General features: G+C 43.3%; 1 protein-coding gene across 5 annotated transcripts in view; it reads left to right on the top strand.

Moving 5' to 3' along the window:
• Positions 1 to 367: 367 nt before the first annotated feature.
• The window catches only part of KCNJ15 (potassium inwardly rectifying channel subfamily J member 15), a 56,612-nt gene continuing 45,654 nt past the window's right edge, over positions 368 to 11,325 (top strand). For 2 of the 5 annotated variants that reach the window (XM_075593747.1, XM_075593746.1), the window contains exon 1: positions 517 to 662. The gene's annotated coding sequence lies outside the window, so the exon portion shown is untranslated. The other 3 variants (XM_075593750.1, XM_075593748.1, XM_075593751.1) reach the window with 3 other exon arrangements.

Genomic DNA, 11,325 nt, shown 5'->3' with positions numbered 1-11,325 from the left:
TCACAAAGAGAGTGAGTGTTGTATTTAATGACATAAAATGTGATACAAAATATGAACCACTTTCAGGTCACTCTAAGGCTTAGATGAAAAAAAAAATAATAATAATAATAGTATATGTGTGTGTGTGTGTGTGTGTGTGTGTGTGTGTGTGTGTGTGTGTGTGTGTGTGTGTGTGTGTGTGTCTATCTGTCTATCTATAATAAACCCATTTGCTGCATTAGTTGCCTGCAACATGTTGCTTAGATATGCAAAACACTGCAGGTCCCCTTGGAATGAAAGGGTTAAAATGACCACAACAAATTCCAAGATTAACCACATTCCTTATAAGTACACCAATTTCCCTTTAGGCAGGTGTCTGCACAGCACGCACTGGAACTGGGTGTTGATTGCAATAGTGCCATGTAATATAGCTATAAAATGTTCTGGGCTGCGGATTTCCGTAAGACATACTGCTGACGTCACTGAAACTCTCCTCAGACTCCTTTCGCTTCCTCTGCTTTTCTCAATCAGGTACTGTAATTCCTCCTCAAACTTGAACCAACTTGTTTCTGAGTGATTTAGGAGAGAAGTGTCTCGGATCTAACCTCAGTGTTTACTGAAAGGCTGTTCTGCAAGTCATGGCTTAACTTCTAGCGAGGACTGTGTACACTGGCCTCTTACAGGTAAGACATGTCAAACCTTTTCCAGATGTTTGTGGGGAGAGCTAAATATTTTCATTCCAAATAAATAGTGGGCTATGTCTGTGCTTTATCATGTGCCCTCTGTTTTACATATGTTCACCTGCTGATCGTTATAGGGTTAAACAAAAAGATGTCCCATTGTTGCAAGTTTTCATTAGAATGTAAAAGAAAATGTTAACCAGGGCAAAGGTAAAAAAGAAATGAAACACTGAAAACCTGCATAGTCGAAATTGATTGTGAAGGGCAATATTTTGTATTAAAGAAAAAAAAAGTTAACTTCTTGTCCCAGGTGCATTTTAACTGCACTTTTTTTTTCTTTTGGATGCAAAACCTTCAGCAGCATCTTGGCAAGAAAAGTTTTGTATGTGATAAAAACGTCTACTAGATTTCACATCGTTTTCTCATTTTCATAACACTTTGGCTACTTGAGCAACTTGCAGGTTTCTTATATTACAACACAGGTAATTCCTATAATTAATGTAGTAATCCTTATGATGAAATCTAAAAAACAAACCTTGAGAACCTTGCTATTTTCCTCTTCCAAAAAATAACGCGTTGGTTAAGGCAGCAGGATGTTGAGGCGTGTATTGTGTTTAAGTAATTTGATTAATCACTTAATTTTGAGAATTAGGAATTTAGGGATTTGGTGTGAGGCAGCAGAATAGTGGGATGAAGGAATGTAAAGAACTTCCAAGTGTGAACCTTTACCCCCTATACCAGGTTGCAGACTTTGAGTTCTTTACTGATACTTTTTAGTGCAGTGTAAGATTATTATCAGCACTTCGCAGGCACTTGTTATCTCAGAAGATTTCACTATTGACTTTGAGTTCTAATACAGGGGTGCTCAAGCCAGATACCCCCCGCCCCAACCCCCCATCCCAACAGGTCAGGTTTTCAGGATATCCCAGTTTCAGCACATGTGGCTGAATCAACGGTCTTTGATTGAGCCAGCTGTGCTGAAACTGGGATATCCTGAAAACTTTACCTGTTTTGTGTGGGGGGGGGGGGGGGGGGGCGGGGGCGGGGGGGTAGAGGGTAGGGGGGGAGGCTTGAGGACTGGAGTTGAACACCCCTGTTCTAATTTTATATTTTGTGATGTGAGACATTTTGGCAAGAGTTTGTGAACCCGTTGACATTTGCTGTTTTTTTTTCTACGTGAAAATAATTAGCAAAAGGACAAAGTTCGCACCCCCCCCCCCCAAAAAAAATTGCCAAGCATTAAAAATCAATGTGCAGGTCACGTGACCCTTTATACACAGCCATCTTTGCTAAATTCTTGTGAAAAGTGGCAACATTTTATTTAAAAAAAAAAAAAAAAAAGCAATTTGAATTAATATTCTCTTCTGTTCTTCAAAGCTTTAGTTAATAACCTCCTTACAAGAGGGAACATCCCCAGATCCTTGTGCAGATGTTATACCCTCCATGGTAGGCTGTGTGTGGAGCCAATTAATTGCTGCTATATTTTAAAGTGATGAAATAAAGGAAAACTTTGCTTTTAACGAGAGTGCCGACTGCTACATTGTCTATGAAAATAACTTCCTTCCCTGGTATAATAACCTCATATGTAAAACATGTTTTTACAGAGATACTTTTGATCAAAGAATAGCTGGCTCCCACACACATACAGGTAAAGAGAACGTGCCATTTTAGAACTACAGTAATTAAATAATATCTAATGATTTGGCTTTATTTTCTTTCCTGCAATGGTCACATCTGCAGTATGTTAGAAAGGTAACATTTGCAAAATAATACAAGCATACTGCGTCTAGTACAGCAGCGGTGCGCAATCTGTGGGGCGCGACCCCCAGGGGGGGCGCGAGACTGCCGACGGGGGGCGCGGGGTTTACAGAGGCCCCGCGCGCTTCCCGAAGGCACTTAAATTAAGTGCCGGGGGAGCTGCAGGGCCTCTGTAAACCATACTTACCCGTGGCTCCGGCGGCTTCCTCCCGGCGTCGCCATGGCAACGCGGCGTCAAAATGACGCTGCGAGGTCATGTGACGTCACGTTGCTATGGCAACGTGACGTCATTACGCCGGTGCGAGGGTAAGTTGGGGTTGGGGGGGGCGCGGGAGTGAGGGGACAGCCGTCAGGGGGGCGCAGGGAAAAAAGTTTGCGCCCCCCTGTAGTACAGTATACTATATAAAACACCAATCTTTTTTTTTCTCCAATTCCCAACTTAAATTCAGACAGTTTGTTGTACCTATAAAGAAGACTGCAATTCTTGTACAGTAATGCTTGCAAGGTTTGCATTTGCCATCTCTTAATTAAATTGTCTGTGTTATGCTGGAATATGCATATGTAGCCCTTTTTCTGACGCTCCCAAAGAGACTACGGGTAACTGCACGCGCCTGTGGCTCCAGGAGATCTGAGCCTCCGCTAGCTGGGAGCCTGGGGTAACACTTATAGCACAGCGCCTCCACTTACCCAGGATCCCCGTGATGTGAGATTCCCCTGGGCAAGAAATACAACACACATATGAATGCAACCAGTTTTACTATAATGCAACAGTACCTTATCACTTTATAATGAACGTGGTAATAACACATAACATATACCTTATACTATAACACCATATAACCTTAGTGGCTCGGCCACTCTCATCAGGAGTAACATCTCCGTCCCCTCACCGCGTGCCCCACACACCGTGTCCATGTATGATACTATATTTGTATAGGCTCAGTCCTTTGGCCACTTCACTAGTGTCCCCAAAGAGTTACGCCTAAGGCGGGATCAGCGCCTGTTGACCGGTGTTGGTGCACTTGATGTAAATAATACTGTCCGGTCACGGCGGTGACCGGTAACAACTTCGCAAAGGGTCAGACGAATCAGCGGCCTGCCTCTTGGGTCTCAATGTCCAGCCGTCTGGTCCCAAACGACTCGCCACAACCGCAACTCTGTGCTTTGTCCCTAACTGGTACTCAGTAAAGAGTGATGCTGCTACCACTATGGGACGTCCCTGCAGCACTGCTACCTACGGTGACATCAGGGATTCTCCTAGGGGCCTACGGGGCAGAACTGTCCTATGAAGGCGGGCCACTGACCCCCTGCACCCACACTACCTCTCCCTTCACCTCCCGGATCCCCTCTCACTAGCTCCTCTGCTTAACCTGCGACACCTGCACTGCACTCAACCTAGTACCTGCAGCAACCGCACTGCACTCAACCTGGTACCTGCAGCTACACTGCACACACACTGTGCCTTCTTGTCAGCGCTCACAGCACTGACAGCCGTGACACTGACAAGACTGCACACACACTCACACCGAAGGGCTGGGTCCCTACCTTAGGGGCCTTCCCTCAGCACCTACCCACTACCCTATTGGGGATTGGGGCCTGCCTGGGACCTGGGGATTACCTTACCTGGTGTAGGAGCCACTTGCTCCCTACACCCTGCCTCCCCCTTCCTGCTCCCAGCTCCAACTGCCATTCCTAAGCCCGCGAAATGTATCCCTTTCCCTGCTCTAGGGAATCCTTGGCCCTCATTGGCCACTCGGGGATACCTGGGGTGCTTGGCCCTAAGCCTCATGGGAACTGTAGTCCCGTGGAGGCCTCTAAAGCATTGGGGCCGCGTGCGCGCTTGTCCTGCGCATGCGCGAGTCCCTAATGGCTGCAGCAACCCCCGCACCTTACTGCGCATGTGCAACCACTGCACATGTGCGCACAGACTGTCATGGCGGCCCCCGCTAGCCGGGTGCGCTGCCGAGGCTCCGAGGACTCGGAGCGCTCCCTGCTCTGGCCCCCACCTTCTCGGCACCCCGGCGGGTCCGTCGCTGCCTCCGGCGACACCTGCGACCGCTCGGAGCGCAGACCTGGGGGTCGCTGAGGAGGAAAATAGACCGGGGCTACGCATATATTTTTTTTATGCTAATTTTAGTGTCAGGTGGTAGATGTAAAAAAAACAATAATAAAAAATATGCTCTTATGAATCATTCAACATTTGTAATAATAGTTCAATCCTTTTAGAATCTGTGCGTACGTACCGGAATACACTTTGCATTATGGGTAATGGAATGTTTTTATAGGCTAGGATTGCAATTGATTTTTGTTTCGATAACCCCAATGGTTTTATTTACCTGTCGTGGTTAGAAACGGACGAATGTGTCCGAGTTCGGTTTGCGAAGAATTCAACAATTTGGTTTAAACATTTGCAAACCCACGAATATTCGTTGTCCAACATACTTGTCAGAACATACTTCTGCGCAAAAACGAGAAAATCCCACAAAGATGTTATTTACCTGGTTTTCGCTTGAACAAAACATTTTTTTTTACCTTTGATTCGACAAATGTTTACTAACGTTTGTTAAATTCTTTACACAAATTAATCATTTTTAGAAAAAGAGGCGGGTTTGTCTGGTCTCAGATGGGTCAGCGAATATTCACGCTTACTAAAAAAAATGCGATATTTTCAACGGATTCAGACTTGCACAAATAATTTCCCTATCTCCAGTCTTGATCAAAGTATGTATTACCTCTGTTGAGTTGATCGTTGCACAGAGTAAGATGATTGTATAAATTGGCAACTTATCGCAAAGCTCAAAGCTTTGGCAGGTAAAATAATAATAATAGCATGTTCTTATATAGCGCTGCTAGTTTTACATAGCGCTTTACAGAGACATTTTGCAGGCACAGGTCCCTGCCCCGTGGAGCTTACAATCTATTTGTTGGTGCCTGAGGCACAGGGAGATAAAATGACTTGCCCAAGGTCACAAGGAGCCAACACCGGGAATTGAACCAGGCTCCCCTGCTTCAAACTCTCAGTGCCAGTCAGTGTCTTTACTCACTGAGCCACCCCCTCTCCTATGAATGAAGAATTGATTGTAAAACCTCTTCCGGAATTGTTCTTTCAGAATTTGTTTTGAGATATTTTGCCTTAGATGCTAGGTATGTGTATTTGTATATGTTATTCCCACATACTGTATGTATGTCTAACATACAGTACTGTAACTATAATAAACCTTGAACCAAATCAAAGAAAGATAATATTGTAGGAGTGGGTGCTGGGTGCCACTATATACATCATTATTTTGTTAGTGCAGTAGTTAATAACATATCTACATGATGTTCCCCAAAATCACATGGAACTCAGGTTAGCATCATGGTAAGTAGACGGTATGTAAATAAATATAACCATGCTCATTTGCATGTCATTACCCAGACTCCCTGGCTGCAGGGGAAGTATCACAGTGAATTTTGTGGGTACAGGTCCCAGATTGGTGCATCCAAAAACCTCTGAAGTGGTAATAGTTTTAGTTTTGAATAGGAACTGTTTATGAATTTTGAATAGGCCTAGAACTAGCCTTCAGCAGTGGGTGCCTGGTATACAGTATATAACTAGTATGTTCATATAATAGATAGAATAGCGCACCTATCCAAAACCACACTGGCCCAAACGCTCAATCAATAAAATGGGTGTCACTCCATGTGGCAGTGTATGTCTCTTTACTCACAAAGCCGAAGTCCCCGTCGGTTCCTTTCTGTTTGGCGCGCTCCTGCTGGATAGTCGAAAACAAAGTAGCAAGAAAAAAAAAATGGCGGTGTACTGCATGGAAATGTAGAAAGAACTGGGCGCAAATTGATATGGTTAAAATAAATATTTAATCAGCACAAGGCAAACATGTAAAAGGTCCTAGAGGGTTTCTTTTTTTTTTTTTTTTTTACCTTTTACATGTTTGCCTTGTGCTAATTAAACATTTCTTTGAACCATATTGACTTGAGACCAGCCCTTTTCAAATTTCCACGCAATGCCCTACCATGTTTTTCCCTGCTACTTTGCAGTATGCTAAGAGATAATGGGGAAAGGCTGGTTTGTGGATCAGTCTGACACACATATATATATATATATATATATATATATATATATATATATATATATATATATATATATATATATCTCACAAATGGAAATATTACTGTATGCTCATTTGCATGTCTTAGACAGGTCTGCAAACCTGCCTTTCACCATTATCACCCAGCACACAGCACTGCCACTGCAGCAAGGGATTCTGGGAAATGACATGCAAATGAGCATACAGTGCCTCCTTTTGCTTCAAAACCATTTAACATGGTCCCCTATAAGCTTAAGCTTGCTGCATTTCACAGTTTTAAGCACAGCCAGGGTTAAGATGCATAGCCAGTAAACCCACCCACAGACAGCTGTTTCGACCTTAATGGGTCTCCTCAGTGTGGGGTTGGTTATACTGGCTTTGCAAAATGAAGCAGGGATAGGTTTCACCACACTTAGTTAAGTTATGGTGGGTAAAAAAAAGTGACAAAAACCCTCCACAGTAATGCATACAGCAAAAGGAAAGATTACTGTATATATATATATACACACACACACACACACACACACACACACATTTATTGTGTGTGTGTGTGTGTATGTGTGTGTATATATTGTGACCACCATTAATGGTCTAGGTTTTGACAGATTTAAGAAAATAGCTACCTTTGACAAAGTACTATTTCCTATTTTCTCTCTTTTAACATGTAAATATAATAACCAGACTGTATTCCTTGGAAACAGGTAGAAGCAATTTCTTTGAAGTGCCAGACTCTGCTAATCGGCAAGGCCAATAAAAGCATACGCTCTACTATTTTCATAGGGAACATTGGAACCATTTGATCCATTCTTGGATTGCTGGTTTTTTTCATGCGGTAAAATAATCTTTGATTTCGTTTTTCTTTGATGTTTCAATTAAAATGTTTAGTTTGCTGCCGCTCCACCCCTAAAAGGCAAAGGCTGCTTGAAATATCAAACAGTTAAAGCCAAACTTATTCTAGTCCGAGTGAATGCCTTAAATGTCAAGCATTTGAAATCGACCACCCTGCTGTTCTGCCACTTACCATTCTTAGCAAGACTGAGCAACAATGGAGTGTGTATCAGTGCAGGCATCATTCACTCTGTAACATGACAGGTCCCTTTAACTCTTTACAGGCATACCCCGGTTTAAGGACACTCACATTAAGTACACTCGTGAGTAAGGACATATCGCCCAATAGGCAAACGGCAGCTCGCGCATGCGCTGGTCAGCACGTCCTGAACAGCAATACCGGCTCCCTACCTGTACCGAAGCTGTGCGCAAGCGGGGAGACTATAGAGCCTGTTACACATGCGTTATTTAAATCAGTTATGCACTTATAGTACGATTGCAGCACAGTACATGCATCAATAAGTGGAAAAAAGGTAGTGCTTCACTTTAAGTACATTTGCGCTTTACATACATGCTCCGGTCCCATTGCGTACATTAATGTGGGGTATGCCTGTATACTGGAAGCCCTAATCAGGGACGAAAAATATTGTGCCTGATCAAAACCACAAAAACGGCTGGCATTTCATTGAAATATATTTGGAATCAGAACAACAAAGTAAATGAGGTTTTTCCTTGCAATAGCACTGGATCTGCGCTATCACCGTTTACAGAATGAGTCAGTCTTTCAGACAATGCAGAGGAATTTGTTTACTGAATCCCAGGTACTCTGCTTGACACTCTTTGAGACTCACAGCACCAAAGCACAAAATGCAAAGACTGAAATAACATAGTACACCCATGCATATTTAAATACATTTGTTCACTAATCACTGTTTCAGAAGTAAGCATGCTGTGGAACAAGAGAAACCAGTTACTGTAGGTAGACCTGGACATTTCAAAACGGCAAAGCCAATTTTATTCAGGTTTCTAGAACTAAAGAAGCCATCTCTAAAGAGAGAATTTGCAAAAATGCTGAAGAGATTAAGCAGATCGGATTATATTTAATCTATTTATCTCGTGCCACTATTAGTTTTTAATATACACCAATATTTATAAATTGGAATGTATTTAAAAGGTGCAATAACATGCAAAAAAAATTCTATAGCTTCATAAACTATTTTAATTCTAAAGAACAAAATGAGCGAGAGTCTGTGCTGGCTACAGTACTTTTCCCAGAATCCCTGGCTTGTTTAATCCTGAGTCACTTTTCCTACGTGAGGGAAGTGTTATAATCAGACTGGGATTTCTATTTTTCAGGGGGTCTCTCAGGTTTGCGACCATGTGATCACCACTGTGTGCCACCAATCTTCCAGTATCAATAGGGTTAAGACATTAAATTCATTAAGGGGAGGGTGGGGGAGAGAGTCTGAATTGTATAACTTCCTTCTGCGTGAGACCTATGCAGCTACCTTAATGCTTTTTGCTATTAGCAGAGGTTTTTTTCATCAGTCTTGATAACCGTATTTAACTCCTTCAAAGGGACTAACTCTTACAGTGAGCCAAGCACTGTGCCAGTGCCAATCTAGATGCTATGGAATTGGTGGCTGGTCGTCCTGCATTGCCACTTGCCAGGTGTGAAATTGCTAATTGTTTATTGTGACAGATATTAGGACAGGTGTTACACTGCGTGCATAGCACAGCAGTTTGGGTGCTGCTATATTGTGGTGTTGGGCCCATCCCCCACTAGATGGTCCAAATAATCTTTTGCTAATATTTGGAATGTTGCAATGACGGGGGTTATGCCAGTAACATGATGATGATGATGGATGATATCGTGATGGCGGTGGTGGTGGCGGTGGCAGGAGATGAGAAATTAAAAACTGACCAAGCCAGGTGCTTTGCAGATGCCAACCTGCCAATGCAACACACCGGCCTGCGCCATCTCTGCTGATAGTAGTTGTGCTAATTTACAACATCTGCGAAGTACAGGAGGTGGCGACCCGAGGCATTGATAATGGTGAGTGGTACTTACACAGCCATTTAGACAGTTATTGTTGTAAGGTTATTTTTAAAGGGCAGTGATTGTGCTTGTACAAGTGTTATTAACAATCTGCTAGCCAGCTGCTACATCCATGACCATAGCATCTTGAATCCTGGGTGCATGGGCAGGGACACAGCCGGCTGACCTTGAACTTTTGCTTTTAGTTCACTTTTTATATCTCTTCTTAGCTTGAAGTTCATTGTCATTTACTGGACAGAGGGGGGACAGGAGAAGTGGGTCTTCTGCAGAGATGGTCGCAAATGTAATTAATTGATAATGTTATTATTGCCCATCCGCTTAAACTTGCTGTGTCTGTTATGATGATGACTTTGAGTACTAGTTGTAGCTGGGTCATCACCAGTACCAACAGCATCACTTTGAACTGATTTAACTTGATCAGGTTGCGTATGTGTATACGCAGTTTTGGTAAAGCAATGGTGCTCAAAGTGCTCGGTATGTGTAGAAGGGAAGGGAGCACACTCTGGGTTTTAATGCATTCAATTAGTGTATATACTGAGCCCAAAGGTAAAAAGGGGCACTAAGGATACCCTGAAGGCTGGCGTAGGTTGTCCAAGAACACCCTCATCTACCTCATTGGGTTGGCCCTAGGTCAGGTACTCACAGTATTCACTTAGCATCCAAAGTCTCCCTTCCACCGCGTGCTGCTGATGAGATATGAAGTCCAACAGTAGAGAATGTGCAGCGCACCACGATCCAGTGAAGAAGCAGGTCTGGCAAAAATCTATCTTTATTAGAAAGTCATAAAAACAAGGGATGCAACCCTTCTACGCGTTTCGTGCCTAGCACTTTATCAAGAAGTGCTTTCACACGGTACACAACATGGCCCGTTTAACATATATATATATAAAGATTTTTTTCACATACAAATTTCATATTGTGCCCTCGCGCGTGCACCGGCGGGACAGGGGGTTTGTATAGCCGCTGCCAGGGCTAATCACTCTTCTCAAGGTACTCCCCAGTGGGCGTGCCTTTAGGGATGATGTGAGGACTGACATACGGCGAGTCACTCCCCTATACCTGTCCGTGCGGCGCATGCGCTATGGATGCGATTTTCCATTGGCCGGAGTTGAATTGAGACGTCACAGGTATCGCGAGATTTGGCAGCCATTGGTATTTAAATGTATTGTGTATTTTGCCAGACCTGCTTCTTCACTGGATCGTGGTGCGCTGCACATTCTCTACTGCGTATGTGTATATTTGTGTGTGTATGTATGTATGTGTGTGTATATATATATATATGTGTATGTATGTATGTTCATATTATATTACCATGTACAGATGTGTCAAAACTTACTGTTCTTTGTGTCGCAATAATGCGCAGTCGCCGGACCGCACTGCAGCCGCATGCAATTACGACCCTAAAAACAGTGAGCGGCCTGGGAGGATTAACTCTGCGGGCATCCAAGCGTTAATCATCCCGGGCCATCAACCGGCAGGGGGACCGTCGGCTCAGAGCAGAGAAGCAATATCTCTGTCTCCCTGGGGCAGTTAGTCAGTCCGGTCTGCCCTGCCCGAGTAGGGCTACTCGGCCACTATTCAATAAGGGGCCAATTAGAAAACACAGTAATATTAAATCTCTTCGCAGGCGAAGGGACCGCAAATGCATGTCGCAGATACCTTATCTGCCATTTATTGTATCCGGCTCCATTGGAGGTCTGATACATAAGAGCTTTTTATTGGTACACTCAGTTCTAAGGAAATGGTTTATAGGACGCCTGAAGCCATTTTCCATGGCTGCATTTCAAATCACATGGCCAATGTTTTCATTAGACTTAATGGTGTTGATTTCTAATCATTGTCACTGTGTCTAAAATGTTACCAGCTACATGCGTTTGTTGGATTTAACTTTTGTTCTTCTAATTTATGTTTAAGAAATGTATGGACTCCACTG

Source organism: Ascaphus truei, chromosome 3 (assembly GCF_040206685.1).
Source record: "Ascaphus truei isolate aAscTru1 chromosome 3, aAscTru1.hap1, whole genome shotgun sequence".
NCBI classification, from domain to species: Eukaryota; Metazoa; Chordata; class Amphibia; order Anura; family Ascaphidae; genus Ascaphus; species Ascaphus truei.
Note: the sequence above shows the minus strand (reverse complement) of the source record. Positions and strands in the feature narration are given on the sequence as shown.